Genomic DNA, 17934 nt, shown 5'->3' with positions numbered 1-17934 from the left:
CCAATGACAAATGTCCTTATGAAAGAAACCCAGAGGAGAGACACGAAGAGAAGAGAAAGCCATGTGCAGAAGAAGGCACAGACTGGGGTGAGCAGCCCAGTTCAAGGAATACCTATGGCCAGCAGAAGAGGCCACGAGTGGACTCAGATTCCCCTCAAGCCTCTGGAGGGAGTGTTGCCAACACCTTGATTTTGGACTTCTAGCTTCGTGAATTGTAACCATCTACTTACTGGGCTCCTGTCTCCAGCCTCTGCCCCCTTAAGTCCACCCCCACATACCAGTTGCCAGAGGAGCTGTCCTAGAGCACAGCTCTGATTATGATACGTCCACCTCAAAAATGTGCAACGACTCCTATTACCCACATGACAAAGTGTAAACTGTAAGCCTGACATTCAAGGCCATCTCTCATCTGGCTCCTTTATCTCTCTCCAAACTCATTTCCTTCTTCCGTGCCCTTCACACATCTTTTGCTCCAGCCAAACAGAACTACTCACTCTTCCACAGATGGACATCTTGCCTTTGTTCTTTTTTTTTTTTTGGCCAAGTAGCATGCGAGATCTTAGCTCTGCAAGGATTGGGGAAGATTGAACCCATGGCCCCTGCAGTGGAAGCACAGAGTCCTAACCACTGGACCACCAGGGAAGTCCCTACTTTTGCCCTTATTATGCCTTCTGCCTGGACTGCATCTTTGCATCTTTGTGGGCTGAAGTGTTTCTGCTCTTCATGGCTTGACTCAGATGTCATCCCTCCGTAAAGTCCTCTCTTTCCTCTCAGCTGGAAGTGATCTTTATTGCACTGTGTGTGTCAGTCCTTGATTTCCTCGCCTGCAGAGCCAGGGCTGCAGTAGTACACATCTCTGGACATGGGGATGAGGGTGTTCACTTCATGGTCTACGAGACTGGTTTTCCTTAGAGGTGTACAGGAAAAACCACCGGTACAGCTCTATGTGGTCATTCTGGGCAGGGCCACTTTATCTCCTGGAGTCCAGATGGATGGTCTTATGAGCTCTTCAAGCACTTTTGAAAAGTGTATTAGCTCCCAAACATAAAAAGAAAACTGCAAATATGAAATTAATAATAAGCTCTAAAAAATTACTTTATGCTGCTGCTGCTGCTAAGTTGCTTCAGTCGTGTCCAACTCTGTGCGACCCCATAGATGGCAGCCCACCAGGCTCCGCCGTCCCTGGGATTCTCCAGGCACGAACACTGGAGTGGGTTGCCATTTCCTTCTCCAATGCATGAAAGTGAAAAGTGAAAGGGAAGTCGCTCAGTCGTGTCCAACTCTTCACAACACCACGGACTGCAGCCCACCAGGCTCCTCTGTCCATGGGATTCCCCAGGCAAAAGTACTGGAGTGGGTTGCCATTGCTTTCTCCAACTTACTTTATACTAAAACGTTTTTACACTAAAATGTAAAATGTTTATGCTAAATGTTTTTATAGTACAATATTTTAAAATTTAACTGGCAGGATAAAGGTTCCAAAGAAGTAATTAAGGTTGTTGGTGGTGATGATGTTGATGATTGATGATAGGTAACATTTACTGAGTGCTTATTGTACTAGGAGAGAAGGCAATGGCACCCCACCCCAGTACTCTTGCCTGGAAAATCCCATGGACGGAGGAGCCTGGAAGGCTGCAGTCCGTGGGGTCGCTAAGAGTCGGGCACGACTGAGCAACTTCACTTTCACTTTTCACTTTCATGCATTGGAGAAGGAAATGGCAACCCACTCCAGTGTTCTTGCCTGGAGAATCCCAGGGACGGGGAGCCTGGTGGGCTGCCGTCTATGGGGTCACAGAGTCGGACACGACTGAAGCGACTTAGCTGCAGCAGCAGCAGCAACACTTATAGTAGTCCTGTGAGGTTGTGCTGTTCTCACCACTTCAAAGATTTGGAAATGTATAGCATGTCAACGTCTTAAAATGGCCCCTCTTGCCTGAATTGTCCTCTAAATCATAGAGTACAGGGGCCAAGAATGCCCCAGTGCTATGTCATCTCAGGCCATAACATAGAATAGGTGCTCAGGGGCTACGAAATAAAGGAATGAATGAATCACTTGAGTTGAAGGTCTTCCACAGCATATTAGATGTGCGATGTACATATTTATGGGATGCATTGCCTCCTACCTTATGGGTTTTTTTTTTTTTTGTTCTTCTATTAGTAGGCTCTGATAATTCAACCACTTCAGGTGGTAAGAAGAGTTTAGGTTACTGCTTTGCTAGTAGACTATTGTGAAGATTCATAGGAAAGGAAAACAGAAACAGGAAACTTCTTAATGGTCACACCACCAAGACTTATGGAGACCTGGTGCCTCATTCTGGATACAACAGGTCTATTAGTTGTCCTGTGGAAGTGGGCATCTGATGTTTTTAACATAGTCTATGCAAATAATGAGCAAAAGAGCACTGGGATGGCTACAGTATTATTGAACAAAATAGATTAAAAATTTTTAAATAATTTAAAAAACTTTCACTAATGAAATATTGACTTTTTGTTTTTTTGCCGTGCAACACAGAATATAAGATCTTGGTTCCCTGGCCAGGGATTGAACCTGTGCACCCTGCATTGGAAGCAAGGAGTCTTAGCCACTGGACAACCAGGGAAGTCCCAGATCAAAATTTTTTAAACTTATTTTTTATAAATAAAATTATATATAAGGTCTACAACATGTTTCTTTCGTATATGTGTATACATATATACATGTAAACTAATTATCCCTATAAAATTAATTAACATATACATCACCTCCCATAGTTACCATTTTGTGTAGGATTTACTTTCTTAGGATTTACACTTGGGATTTACTTTATTAGCAAAATTCAAGTATATAATATGTTACTGTTAACTACAGACATTAGTTTTCTAGAACTTATTAGGCTTCTAGAATTTATTCATCTTGTAACTGAAAGTTTGTACCCTTTGATGGAAGTCTCTTCGCCATTCTACTCTCTGTTGCTATGAGTTCTGCTCTTTTTGTTTGTTTGTTTTTCAGATTCCACATATAAGTGAGATCATGTGATGTTTGTCTTTCTGTGTCTGGCTTATTTTACTTAGCTTGATCTTTTACAGGTTTATCCATGTTGTTGCAAGTGTCAGAATTTCCTTTTGTTTTAAGGCTGAAAAAATATGCCATGGTATGTATACACCACATTTCTTTACCGATTCCTCGGCTGATGGACTTCTGTTGTTTCCATGCCTCAGCTATTGAGAATAATGCTGCAGTGAACGCTACAGTGCAGACATCTCCACAAGGCAGTGATTCTATTTCCTTCAGATGCACACCCTGAAGTGGGCTTGCTGGATTATATGATAGCTCTATTTTTAATTTTTTGAGGAACCTTCATACTGTTTTCCACAGTGGCTGCATCAATTTACATTCCTACCAACAGAGCACAAGAGTTCAGTTTCCTCCGCATCCTCACCAACACTTTTTATCTCTTGACTTAGATAATAGCCATCCTACAGGTGTGAGGTGTTAGCTCACTGTGGCTCTGATTTGCATTTCTCAGATGATTAGTGATGTGGTGCATCTTTCCATGAATCTGTTGGCCATCTGTATGCCTTTTTTGAAAAAGTGTCTATTCAGGTCCTTTGCCCATTAAAAAAATAGGGTTATTTGCTCTTTTGCTGTTGAATTGTATGAGTTCTTTATATACGTGGGGGTATTAACTCTTTATCAGATATGTGTGTGCTCAATTGCTTAGTTGTGTCTGACTCTTTGCGACCCCATGAACTGTAGCCTGCCAGGCTCCTCTGTCCATGGGATTTCCCAGGCAAGAATGCTGGAGTGGTTTGCCATTTCCTCCTCCAGGGGATCTTCCTGATCCAGGGATGGAACTCACGTCTCCTGTGTCTCCTGCATTGGCAGGTGGATTCTTTACCGCTGAGCCGCCTGGCAAGCCCTTATCAGATAAATGGTTTGCAAATATTTTCTCCCATACCACAGTTTGCCTTTTCGTTTTGTTGATTGTTTCCTTTGCTGTGCGAAAATGTATTAGTTTGGGTCTCATTTGTTATTTTAGCTTTTGTTGCCTGTGCTTTTGGAGATAAAATAGATTCGAGTAAGAAGTTTACAAGCGGTAAAGAAGGACAATACATGTTAATAAAAATGTAATCCATCAATAAGTATTAAATTAGGTAACAACTATAAACATGCATATACCTGCAAATAGAGTCCCCCAGTATATGAAGAATAATGGATAGACTAGAGGGGAGAGAAGGACAAGTCTATGGTAATAGTTGGAGACTATTTGTATTTGGAATATCATTTTTCTCCAACTAGTTCAGGCAATTCATTGTTGAAGAAAGAGAGTTAATTGCAGAGCAATGAGTCACCATGGTTTTCAGAAACAGGATGAGGGGGGAATAAGGGCAGAATAATTCAGAATAAGTAGATGGATTTGCAGCACACCTCTGAAGTTGAGAGCTGGTGTGCAGCTGGTGTACAATCATGGGTTTGATAACAAATTGCTGTATTCACATCATTGGCAGTGGGCATGGGGAATAGCACCTCAATCATCTCGCAGCTTGGGGATTGACTGGAATTTCTTTGGTTCATAGCTGCTCTCATTTTGGAAGGTCTTCTGGTCCCCATGTGAGAGTCCTCGGCCCTTTACTGTGTACCTACTATGTGCTGGGCTCCGGTAGGGTACCAGGGATGTGAAATGAATGAGATAAAAGTACTGACACATGCCACAACATGGATGAATTTCCAAAAAAAAAAAAATCAAGGTAAGTAAAAGAAGCCAGACACAAAAGACCACATATCATATGATTCCACTTATATGAAGCGTCCAAGAAAAGCAAATTTACAGATACAGAAAGCAGATTAGTGGTTGCCTGGGGCTGGAGCTGGGAATGGGGAGTGATGGGCATGAGGGAAATTAGGGGGATGATGGAAACATCCTTAAACCGGACTAGGTGATAGTTGCACAGCTCTGTAGATTTATGTTGTAAGTCTTGAATTATACACTTAGAATATATTAATTTAATGGTGCATAAATTATACTTCAATTCAGTTTTAAAAAAACTCATGAGGTCCCTGCCTCTTCTTCAGGAATATGGACCTTCCTCAGGAAGAGGAGCTGGCAGGACACACACTGGACATCCTGAGGTGGAGCCAGCATGTATCAGACACAGAGCTGGGTGCTGAGAGGAGGAGGGGGCAGACGGGAGATGTGTGCTTGACTCATTTTCACTTTGGGAAATACGTACTGCACGCTCTGCATGTTTTATCCTTCCCCCACCAGCAAATGTTTCATGCCTAGCCTGGGACAGGACCACTAGGACCCTACTTGTGTCTGCAGTGGTTGGTCTATGCTATCCTCATGGTTTTTTGATGGTCAGCCAAGGGTGGGAATTTCAACCCACTCCAGCCAGTCTCAGAACATGGAGGCCTAGAAGGGGAAAGGTCTGTGACTCTGGTTCAGACAGCAACTGGGTGAATTTAAACCCAGATCTCCAGCACCCTGTGCTCCTACTTCTTCCCAGCAGGTCTCTCCGGACTCCTGCATTGCAGGCTGTTTAGGACAAGGCTGGGAGGACCTGGACTTTCTCTTCTGAGATGGTGGAAATCTGGACTTGAGGTCAAGCTTTCTCTCGGGGACCAAGGATCTGTGTTTGCACAGTGGGTGTGAGATGAGGTGAGCTCTCCTGAACACTGATCTTTTTTGAATAAAGGCCTTACTCTAGGGAGCTTGGCAGTTCCAACCTGCCCAGGAGCTTGGGACATCCCAGCCCCTGGGCCAGCTCTTGGAGGTGAGTCACAGGGAAGGAGAAGATAATTCCATTATGGAAGGGGGCCACCCACTGGGGCTTTATTATCCAGCATAATAGAAAAGTAATTGCCTTCATTTATCCAGTGCCTAATATGAACCAGACACTGTGGTAGGTGCTTCCCTGGCTTTATCCCACTTAATCCTCACAGTAGCAGGCAAAAGGTAGGTGGTAGGATTTGTATTTTACTGAAGAGGAAACTGAGGCTCAGAGAGGTGAGGCAACCTAGTATGCACTCCCTGCCCACATCTGCCTGTTGAAATCTTACTCATGGCTTGAGACCCATCTCTGGTACCATAGCTCTCCTTGGAGCCACCTCATTACCTCCACTGTATCTCTCCCCCGTGGCACTCAGGCTGTCAGCTGTAGTTCTCTGAGTTTGTGTCCACTTGCCCCACACGACTGGGAGCTCCTGGAGGGCAGGAAGCTGGTCAACTGGGTTCTGTCTTCCCAGAGCCTGGCAAGGCCTTCTGGGAACATGGGTTGGATTGACTCTCAATATACAAATTGAGCCAAGATTTACAGGTTACAATAAGAAGGAAGAATACAAAGTCAGCAATGGTGAAAGTAAGTTGTAATCCTCTTATCCACCCTATGAAGTAGGAATAATGATCTTCATTAAAAAACAATAAGGATAGCATCCCAGAGAGCCTGAGTTAGTTGACTGAGGTCATGCTGCCAGCAAGTAGTGGGACTAGATTCAACCCCTGGCCTGTCTGACTCTGAAGCCTATGTTCTTTTCATTGTTCTGGGGAAGTTACTGGATTTTAGTCTTGTGTCCTCCTTTACAATTTGCACCATATCCATCAACCACCTGTGAGACTGCTTAATATTTGTTCTTTAAACCAATTCATTATTTAGGAGACACAAATTTATTCTAAAAAGAAAGTTAATCCATTGTATATTCTTGCCTCCTTTGTCGAAGATAAGGTGTCCATATGTGCGTGGATTTATCTCTGGGCTTTCTATTTTATTCCATTGATCAATATTTCTGTCTTTGTGCCAGTACCATACTGTCTTGATAACTGTGGCTTTGTAGTAGAGCCTGAAGTCAGGTAGGTTGATTCCTCCAGTTCCATTCTTCTTTCTCAAGATCGCTTTGGCTATTCGAGGTTTTTTGTATTTCCATACAAATTGTGAAATTATTTGTTCTAGCTCTGTGAAGAATACTGTTGGTAGCTTGATAGGGATTGCGTTGAATCTATAAATTGCTTTGGGTAGTATACTCATTTTCACTATATTGATTCTTCCAATCCATGAACATGGTATATTTCTCCATCTATTAGTGTCCTCTTTGATTTCTTTCACCAGTGTTTTATAGTTTTCTATATATAGGTCTTTAGTTTCTTTAGGTAGATATATTCCTAAGTATTTTATTCTTTCCGTTGCAATGGTGAATGGAATTGTTTCCTTAATTTCTCTTTCTGTTTTCTCATTATTAGTGTATAGGAATGCAAGGGATTTCTGTGTGTTGATTTTATATCCTGCAACTTTACTGTAGTCATTGATTATTTCTAGTAATTTTCTGGTGGACTCTTTAGGGTTTTCTATGTAGAGGATCATGTCATCTGCAAATAGTGAGAGTTTTACTTCTTCTTTTCCAATTTGGATTCCTTTTATTTCTTTTTCTGCTCTGATTGCTGTGGCCAAAACTTCCAAAACTATGTTGAATAGTAATGGTGAAAGTGGGCACCCTTGTCTTGTTCCTGACTCTAGAGGAAATGCTTTCAATTTTTCACCATTGAGGATAATGTTTGCAGTGGGTTTGTCATATATAGCTTTTATTATGTTGAGGTATGTTCCTTCTATTCCTGCTTTCTGGAGAGTTTTTATCATAAATGGATGTTGAATTTTGTCAAAGGCTTTCTCTGCATCTATTGAGATAATCATATGGTTTTTATTTTTCAATTTGTTAATGTGGTGTATTACATTGATTGATTTGCGGATATTGAAGAATCCTTGCATCCCTGGGATAAAGCCCACTTGATCATGGTGTATGATTGTTAATCTCTTTAACAAGTGGTGCTGGGAAATCTGGTCAACCACTTGTAAAAGAATGAAACTGGACCACTTTCTAACACCATACACAAAAATAAACTCAAAATGGATTAAAGATCTAAACGTAAGACCAGAAACTATAAAACTCCTAGAGGAGAACATAGGCAAAACACTCTCTGACATACATCACAGCAGGATCCTCTATGACCCACCTCCCAGAATATTGGAAATAAAAGCAAAAATAAACAAATGGGACCTAATTAACCTGAAAAGCTTCTGCACATCAAAGGAAACTATTAGCAAGGTGAAAAGACTGCCTTCAGAATGGGAGAAAATAATAGCAAATGAAGCAACCGACAAACAACTAATCTCAAAAATATACAAGCAACTCCTACAGCTCAACTCCAGAAAAATAAACGACCCAATCAAAAAATGGGCCAAAGAACTAAATAGACATTTCTCCAAAAAAGACATACAGATGGCTAACAAACACATGAAAAGATGCTCAACATCACTCATTATCAGAGAAATGCAAATCAAAACCACTATGAGGTACCATTTCACACCAGTCAGAATGGCTGCGATCCAAAAGTCTACAAATAATAAATGCTGGAGAGGGTGTGGAGAAAAGGGAACCCTCTTACACTGTTGGTGGGAATGCAAACTAGTACAGCCACTATGGAGAACAGTGTGGAGATTCCTTAAAAAACTGGAAATAGAACTGCCTTATGACCCAGCAACCCCACTGCTGGGCATACACACTGAGGAAACCAGAAGGGAAAGAGACACGTGTACCCCAATGTTCATCGCAGCACTGTTTATAATAGCCAAGACATGGAAGCAACCTAGATGTCCATCAGCAGATGAATGGATAAGAAAGCTGTGGTACATATACACAATGGAGTATTACTCAGCCATTAAAAAGAATACGTTTGAATCAGTTCTAATGAGGTGGATGAAACTGGAGCCTATTATACAGAGTGAAGTAAGCCAGAAGGAAAAACATAAATACAGTATACTAACGCATATATATGGAATTTAGAAAGATGGTAACAATAACCCGGTGTACGAGACAGCAAAAGAGACACTGATGTATAGAACAGTCTTATGGACTCTGTGGGAGAGGGAGAGGGTGGGAAGATTTGGGAGAATGGCAATGAAACATGTAAAATATCATGTAGGAAACGAGTTGCCAGTCCAGGTTCGATGCATGATGCTGGATGCTTGGGGCTGGTGCACTGGGACGGCCCAGAGGGATGGTATGGGGAGGGAGGAGGGAGGAGGGTTCGGGATGGGGAACACATGTATACCTGTGGCAGATTCATTTTGATATTTGGCAAAACTAATACAATTATGTAAAGTTTAAAAATAAAATAAAATTGGAAGAATAAAAAAAAAAATTAAAAAAAAAATAAATAAAAAGAAAGTTAGATGGAAGCCTAGTATCGTTTATGATAATTAAATTAATTAGTTATTATAAGTAAGTTCACCCCAGTTTCTCCTTTGCTGGTGTGTGCCTTGGCTCTGGGGAATCCAAATCACACCCCCTCTCCCATGTGTTTCACACTGTCCCCACAGTCCCTTTTAAATCTCTTCTCGCCTCCTCTCCTGTTTACTGTCCATTTTCTTACATGATGCTCAGAGTCCTGGAGAGTGAGTATTAGAAAGGACACGGAAAGTTTCATCGTGTCAGTGAGTCTGAACGAGCTTGTGACTTGCTCACAGGCACATGTGAATCAGTGGTCATGTGGCTAAGTTCAGGGGTTTTCACTGCTCACATTTCGTTGACCAGAAGTAGTCACATGATGCCACCTTACTGCAAGACAGCAGGAAGTGTAGACTCCCATGGAAGGAGAGGAGAATCAAATAATGGTGAGCATTAGTAATGCTCCTACAAATCACTCCTCATACATTCCTAAGGGAGGGGTGCCTGCGTACGTGCTAAGTCACTTCAGTCACGTCTGACTCTGTGCGTCCCTATGGACTGTAGCCTGCCAGGCCTCTCTGTCCATGGGATTCTCCAGGCAAGAATACTGGGGTAGGTTGCTGTGCCCTCCTCCAGGGGATCTTCCTGACCCAGGGATCGAACCTGTGTCTCTTATGTCTACCTGCATTGACAGATGGGTTCTTTACCACTAGCACCACCTGGGAAACCCAAGGGAGAGGTACTAAGTATTATTTCTCTCCTATTAATGAGGGAACTGAAGCCCAGCCAGAAGTTGACCAAAGCCACACAGATGTAAAAAGGTGAAGCCAGGATTTGAACCCAGGCAGTCTGGCTCATGTATAAAACCCACTTAGGTGACCTTAGACAGTTGTGCTTCATTATTCCATGTATTATGTTTGCACTGTAAAAATAAACTACTTGCTTAAGATATGACTGAGGAAAAAAACCAATTAATGCCTAACATATAACCAGTTATTCTATTTGTATAAGGTTCTTATGGCTCCTGAAACAAATCACCATAGGCTTGGTGGCTTAAAACAGTATGGATTAATTGTTGTATAGTTCTAGAGACCAGAAGTCAGAAATAGTTTCATTGGATTAATTTCAAGGTGTCAATAGGACTGGTTCTTCCGGGAGGGTCGCGTGGAGAATCCATTTCCTTTTATTTTCTATCTTCTGGAGGCAACCTGCATCCCCTCATTTTCGGCCCTTTCCTGGAAATATTCTAACCTTTTGCTTTCATCATTACTTCCTCTCGGTAGTCAAATCTCCCTCTTAACAAAAATACTTGTGTTTACATTTAGGGCCTTACATTAAAGTACATTATCTGTGTAATTTACTACAAAGATAATCCAGAAATATATCCCCATATTAAGATCCTTAACTTAAACACATCTGCAGAGATGTAAAATGATATTCACAGGTCACAGGGTTGGCATGTGGGCCTCTCTGAGGGCCATTATTCAGCCTGCCACACTCTCTGTGTGAGCTCTTAGTACTTGGATTTCAATTGTCATTGTTTTTTTTCTTGGGGCTGTGAGCACTTTCTACCTTCAGGATAGCAATCTGTCATTGCTGATTTCTTCTTCTGGAATTCATGCTTCCTGAGGGCAGGCCTGGGGCTGATTTACCTTCCTCTTTACAGAGTTGGACATATACAGATAATACAGAATTGTGGATGAAAGTGATTAAATTGAGTGCACTAAAAATTTCAGAAACAACTGTAGGGAAGGAGAAACCAGTGAATGGTGGTCCCCAATTAACCACCTTGTTTAGGGTGGAGAGAGGGTGACCCACGGTCTGCCAGGGCACACTGCTGCTTTGCCCTGTGCCACTGCCTCATACTGCAGGTTGAGGAGCTGATAGTCGAGGGGAAAGTTGGCTGTCATCTCACTAACACCTTCAACTCATTGACTCATTCAGCAAACGTTTATTGACTATCTTTACACATTAGTAGAGGAGGAGGCCTTACAAATAGCTGTGAAAAGAAGAGAAGCAAAAGGCAAAGGAGAAAAGCAAAGATATACCCATTTGAATGCAGAGTTCCAAAGAATAGCAAGGAGAGATAAGAAAGCCTTCCTCAGTGATCAGTGCAAAGAGATAGAGGAAAACAATAGAAGGGGAAAGACTAGAGATCTCTTCAAGAAAATTAGAGATACCAAGGGAACATTTCATGCAAAGATGGGCACAATAAAGGACAGAAATGGTATGGACCTAAAAGAAGCAGAAGATATTAAGAAGAGGTGGCAAGAATACACAGAAGAACTGTACAAAAAAGATCTTCATGACCCAAATAACCACAATGTTGTGATCACTCACCTAGAACCAGACATCCTGGAATGTGAAGTCAAGTGGGCCTTAGGAAGCATCCTTATGAACAAAGCTAGTGTTTTAATGCCATTCAGAAATGAATTGCCAGTCCAGGTTCGATGCAGGATACAGGAAGCTTGGGGATGGTGCACTGGGATGACCCAGAGGGATGGTATGGGGAGGGAGGTGGGAGGGGGGTTCAGGATGGGGAACATGTGTACACCTATGGTGGATGCATGTTGATGTATGGCAAAACCAATACAATATTGTAAAGTAAGATAATAATAATAATAATAAATTAAAAAAAATAAAATTTGAACAAAGCTAGTGGAGGTGATGGAACTCCAGTTGAGCTATTTCAAATCCTAAAAGATGATGCTGTGAAAGTGCTGCACTCAATATGCCAGCAAATTTTGAAAACTCAGCAGTGGCCACAGGACTGGAAAAGGTCAGTTTTCATTCCAATCCCAAAGAAAAGCAATGCCAAAGAATATTCAAACTACTGCACAATTGCACTCATCTCACATGCTAGCAAAGTAATGCTCAAAATTCTCCAAGCCAGGCTTCAACAATACATGAACTGTGAACTTCCAGATGTTCAATCTGGTTTTAGAAAAGGCAGTGGAACCAGAGATCAAATTGCCAACATCTGCTGGATCATCGAAAAAGCAAGAGAGTTCTAGAAAAACATGTACTTCTGCTTTACTGAATCTGCCAAAGCCTTTGACTGTGTGGATCACAACAAACTGTGGAAAATTCTTAAAGATATGGGAATACCAGACCACCTGACCTGCCTCCTGAGAAATCTGAATGCAAGTCAAGAAGCACCAGATAAAACTTGACATGGAACAACAGACTGGTTCCAACTTGGGAAAGGAGTATGTCAAGGCTGTATACTGTCACCCTGGTTATTTAACTTATATGCACAGTACATCTTGAGAAATGCTGGGCTGGATGAAACACATACTGGAATCAAGACTGCTGGAAGAAATATCAATAACCTTAGATATGCAGATGATACCACACTTATGGCAGAAAGCAAAGAAGAACTAAAGAGCCTCTTGATGAAAGTGAAAGAGAAGAGTGAGAAATTTGGCTTAAAACTCAACATTCAGAAAACTAAGATCATGGCATCTGGTCCCATCAATTCACGGCAAATAGATGGGGAAACAATGGAAACAGTGACAGACTTTATTTTTGGGGGCTCCAAAATCACTGCAGATGGTAACTGCAGCCATGAAATTAAAAGACACTTGCTCCTTGGAAGAAAAGCTATGACCAACCTAGACAGCATATTAAAAAGCAGAGACCATCTAGTCAAAGTGATGGTTTTTCCAGTAGTCATGTATGGATGTGAGAGTTGGACTGTGAAGAAAGCTAAGCACTGAATAATTGATGCTTTTGAACTGTAGTGTTGGAGAAGACTCTTGAGAGTCCCTTGGACTGCAAGGAGATCCAACCAGTCCATCCTAAAGGAAATCAGTCCTGAATATTCATTGGAAGGACTGATGTTGAAGCTGAAACTCCAGCACTTTGGCCACCTGATGCAAAGAGCTGACTCATTTGAAATGACCCGGATGCTGGGAAAGATGGAAGGTGGGAGCAGAGGGGATGACAGGGGATGAGATGGTTGGATGGCATCACTGACTCAATGGACATGAGTTTGAGTAACCTCCAGGAGTTGGTGATGGACAGGAAAGCCTGGGGTCAGTGCATGGGGTCACAAAGAGTCAGACATAACTGAGAGACTGAACTGAACTGACATGTTAGTAAGATCTTCAGCTAAGGCAGTCATGGCCTTAGGAGTCTGTTTTTGGTGCCATGTGGAAAGACTTTGGGTCACACCTTTACGTGCCCTGGGCAAATTACCAGTGGATTAGGTGGGCTAGAGTCTTGGGATACCTGGGCTCAAGTCCTAACTGTGCTGCTCCCTTGGAAAGTCATACTCACCCTCAGTGTCCACACAAATCTATGCTACTGCATTTACACATTATTACACTGTAATTATATATGGTTTCTGCAGTCGCTTTCCTGTACTATGAGTTCCCTGAGGAGAAGACAGTGTCTATATCATCTTTGTTTTCCCATTCATTATCTTGTTGTCATACCTTGTGCATAGTAAACTCTTAGTAGTAGTAATAATGGTATAGTAATGATGATGGTAAAAGTTCTTCACTTACAGAGAGTTAACTGTGTGCCGAGCACTGTTTTATGTGCTTTTGTTGTAACTCATTTAATCCTTGTAACAAGTCTATTAATTAAACAGTATTATTATCTCTGCAGGCAAGAAATATGAAGCCCAGAGAGGTTAAGTAACTCACCCAAAGTCACACAGTAAGTGGCAGAGCCAGTTTAAGTTCCTCTGCCCACAGTTCATGGTATAAACCATTCATACAACATGACCTGTTTGAAGAATGGAACAAACTGTGAAATGACGACCTCCAAGGTCTCTTAGCTCTGATTTCCCATGAGTCTGAAAGATGCCTCTCAGTAGACTACAAAAAGGGACACCTGCTCTCGTGTGGCAGTGCATACCAGGAAAGCGGGTCCACATTGGTACATGGCAGGTTCTATGCAGTGTAGGAGCTTGAAAGCCCTGAGATAGTTATTTAACCTCCTTGAATATCAGTTTCCTCACAGGGCAAAAGGACAATATTAGCTACATTGTAGCACTGTTGGAAGAATAAATTAAAAATACAAACAAAAACAAAAACAAAAACAAAAAAACCCCAAACAAAACCCCAAAGAAAATATCTTATGGAAAGTGCTTAGTACAGAGGACTCTGTTTACAGAAAACTGTGGAGTTTGGAATGTAATTGTTACAGAGTTGGATATGCTTTAGAACAGAGCTTGGTGGGGGATTCAGATGGGTCAGCTTCTCAAAGATTAGTATGAGAGATCATAAAAAATTAAGTGAATTCAAGGGTGGTCTGCTTTCTGGATGTAAGGACTTTGGATGGAAATCCAGCAGGTTGCCTCGGTGTGGTGTGTGTATGTGTGGAGTATGTAGGGAGTCTTGGGGTCGATTGCCGGGAATGGGGTGGGAACATAACTTAGACTGAGCAGAGACCAGGGAGTGAGAAAACATATTCAAATTCCAGCCCTGCCACTACCCTCCTGTATGATGGAACAGGTTTGGAAAGTCACCAATCATTTTTGGATTTCCAGCTCCCCAGTTCCAAGATGAGGGGGTGGAATTTGAAGATCTCCATAATCTTAGTAAATACCACCAGTCTAGAAATTCCCAAGCCAAGTTCCTCAAATGAATGAAAATTCCTCTGGTATCCATTTCTACTGAAAGAGCAACTGTTTTATCTTTCCATTGGCATTGCTATGTATTTAAATTGGATACAAAGAAGAATATAGGCATTTTAAAGGCTTTTGATATACATTTCCTTTTGTTTTCTAGAAAGCTGGTATCAAAACAAATTCACCATGAGATAAACTTTCATGTATTCCTACTTTAAGAGCAAATAGGAGGGGTCCCTAAGGTAGTTAGGGGTTTGAAGCGCAGGGGAAGCTATGCAAAGGAAGTGTCCAGGTGGAGATCTGTCGAACAAGTTAGACTGAGCCAAACGAAAAGGGAATGTCTGTCCTGACAGAGGGAACAGCATGTGAGAAGGCACAGAGGCATGGTAACCTGAGACCAGAAATAACTTCCGTGTGGTTAGAATCTTGAGAGAAGGTGAGTAACACATGGAGCAATATGGTAAGATTTGTATTTTAGTAAGGTCACTTTGGCTTCAGTGTAGAGGACTGAGTGGGGGCAAGACTACAGACAGAGTGACAAGTTAGGGGGCTGCTGCAGTCCCCCAAGTGAGCAATATAGCAGTTGCCAAGACTGGGACAGTGACAGTGAGAACGGAAAACAGACTGAAGGGACATTAAAGAGGCAGGAAGGACGGGACACAGGGATTGCTTGGATAGTAAGAGGATGGGAGAGATGGAAGCCTTAAGGGTGGTTTTCAGGTTCCTCGCTGACCTGGGAAGAACAGAGAGCCTGGACATTGCCGTCTGATTTTGGGACAGGGAAATGATGTGTTTAGTTTGGAACATGCTGAATGTGAGGTTTCTGTGGTACCCATATGAGTGGAGGTGGCCTGTAAATATTGGGATCCATGGAAGAGAGGTCTGGCCTTCATGCAACTGCTGGGACCCGAGGTCTTGGAGGGGATTCAGTCACCAAGTCACCCCTCAACAAGGAACAGAGGGATGCCTAAGAGAGAACCCCAAGGCACACCAACTCCTAAGGGATTTGTAAGGGAGGAGGAGCCTGCAGTGTGACTGCGAAGGAGAAGCCAGAGAAATGGGAAGAAAACCTAGAGTGCCTGTTGTCATGGAAGTCAAGGGAAAAGAATTTTCCAAGGACAGTGGCTGGCAGAATCTGATATAGATAGGTATGACCCTCACACTTTTCAAGGGTCACCTCATTTAATTTTCCCATCAAATTGTCAAAGTGGGGACTTGCATCACGCTGTTTTCAAAGGGAAAACTGAAGAACAGAGAAAATAGGCAAATTTCCCAAGGTCATCCAGCAAGCCAGTGGCAGACAAAATTTGATCCCAGGCCTTGATAGGCAGTGTGTGGGCCAAGCAGGAGAGGCTAGCATATAGAATTTTAGTGTGAGCTCCTGGAGTAGGTGATAGAAGTAATTAGTGGCCATCAATCACCATGTACACAGCGTGTGCTTGGCACTGCTCTAGGCCTCGCATGCACTGTCTCTTAGCCTCATTACCACAAGGAGAGGTAATGATTTTGCTTCTAGTGCACAGAGGAGCCTGGGGACCAGAAGCGAAGTGACTTATGCGAGATCACACACTGTGGCAGGTGGCAGGGCCGGGCTGGGAACCCAGGTCTTCCTTATTCCCAGTAAGGATCACAGCTGTTCTTTCCCGAGGAGCAAGGCAGAGTCTCCAGTGGGAACACCTGGAGGCGCCCCAGGGACCCCCGCCCATCCCTCGCCCCCGCGCGCATGCCTGGCCGCTGAGGCGTGAGAGCGGACGCCCGGGGCCCTCGCTCCTGCGGTCCTTGCACAACCTGCCCGGATAAGTGCTGCGTCTCTGGGCAATTATCGCCCTCCTGCCGCCGCCAGGACTGGCCCGGCAGAAGGCCAAAGGCTAAGGGACTCGCAGCCACCCAAGGAGAGCGGTACCCAGCGGTAGGGCCAGCCACCAGCTCTGCGCGCCGCGCGATTGCACAACACCGCCGGGCCTCGGGGACCGAAGGCGGGGAGGCGCGGTGATGTCACGTGGAGCAGCCCCGAAGCCAAGGCTCTCGCCCCTCGCCTCCCTTTCCCCACTCCCTCAGGTAGCAAGCCGTGTGGGGCGGTGTGTACACTGCCAGGTAATCTCCTGAAAGGCATTCTTTTCCTCCTTTTATCTTCATTTCTTCCCTTCTTTTCTTTATCATCCCTGCCATTCCTCCTCTTCCTCCTGCCTTCCTCTTACTTCTTTTCCTGTCCCGCTTCTTTCCTTCCTCCTTCCCTGCTCCCTTCTCCTTCCCTCCCTCTCTCCCTTCCTTTCCTTTCCTTCTTCCCTGCTTCTACTTGCTCCCCTTTTCATTTCTTCACTTTTGAAAATAATTTTTAATTTCTACCTATGTAAAAAAAAGTTGGAGAAGGAAATGGCAATCCACTCCAGTACTATTGCCTGGAAAATCCCATGGACAGAGGAGTTTGGTAGACTACAGTCCATGGGGTCGCAAAGAGTCGGACACGACTGAGTGACTTCACTTTCACTGTTAAAAGCACATAATATAAATTTACCATCATAACCATGTTTAAGTGTACAGTCAGTAGTGTTAAGGACTTTCATGTTGTGCAACCAATCTCCAGAACGATTTCATCTTGCAAAACTGAAACTCTAGATCCGTTGAATAACATCTCCCCATTCCCCCATCCCCCAGCTCCTGGTCATCACATTCTTCTTTCTTTTTCATTTCTTCCTTTTGTCTCTGTGTGCCCTTCTTTCTTTTCCCTTATCTCTCTTTTTTCTCCCCCCTCCTCTTTCCATCATTTCTCTCTCTCTTTCCTTAAAAACCTGGATGGCCCTGCTGCACCCTTGCCAGCCCTCGACATTCTCTGCCAGGGGCTGGGCCGCGAGCCCTGTCATCGAGGCTGTTAGAGGGCTGGTGACTCATCATTCCTCCCAGGGCCAGTGGGCGGCCCCTGGAAGCCTCACCTGGCTTTATGATGGTAGGCAAACATGTCCAGCAAGGAACTTTTGCCAGGAAGAGTTAATTAGAGAGAGGCTCTGACTCCAGGGTCAGGCTGGGAGCCCCTCTCTCCTCTCAGCCTTCCCCCAACCCTGGGGCTCCCCTTCTAGACAGTGAGAGACAGCCATGATGATGGTGATGGTGGTGATAAGTTGGCCTGACAAAAAGTTTACAAAGCAATTCCATAGACATG

This window comes from Bos taurus, chromosome 8 (genome assembly GCF_002263795.3).
Source record: "Bos taurus isolate L1 Dominette 01449 registration number 42190680 breed Hereford chromosome 8, ARS-UCD2.0, whole genome shotgun sequence".
In the NCBI taxonomy this organism is placed as follows: Eukaryota; Metazoa; Chordata; class Mammalia; order Artiodactyla; family Bovidae; genus Bos; species Bos taurus.
This window is presented reverse-complemented; position numbering follows the sequence as displayed.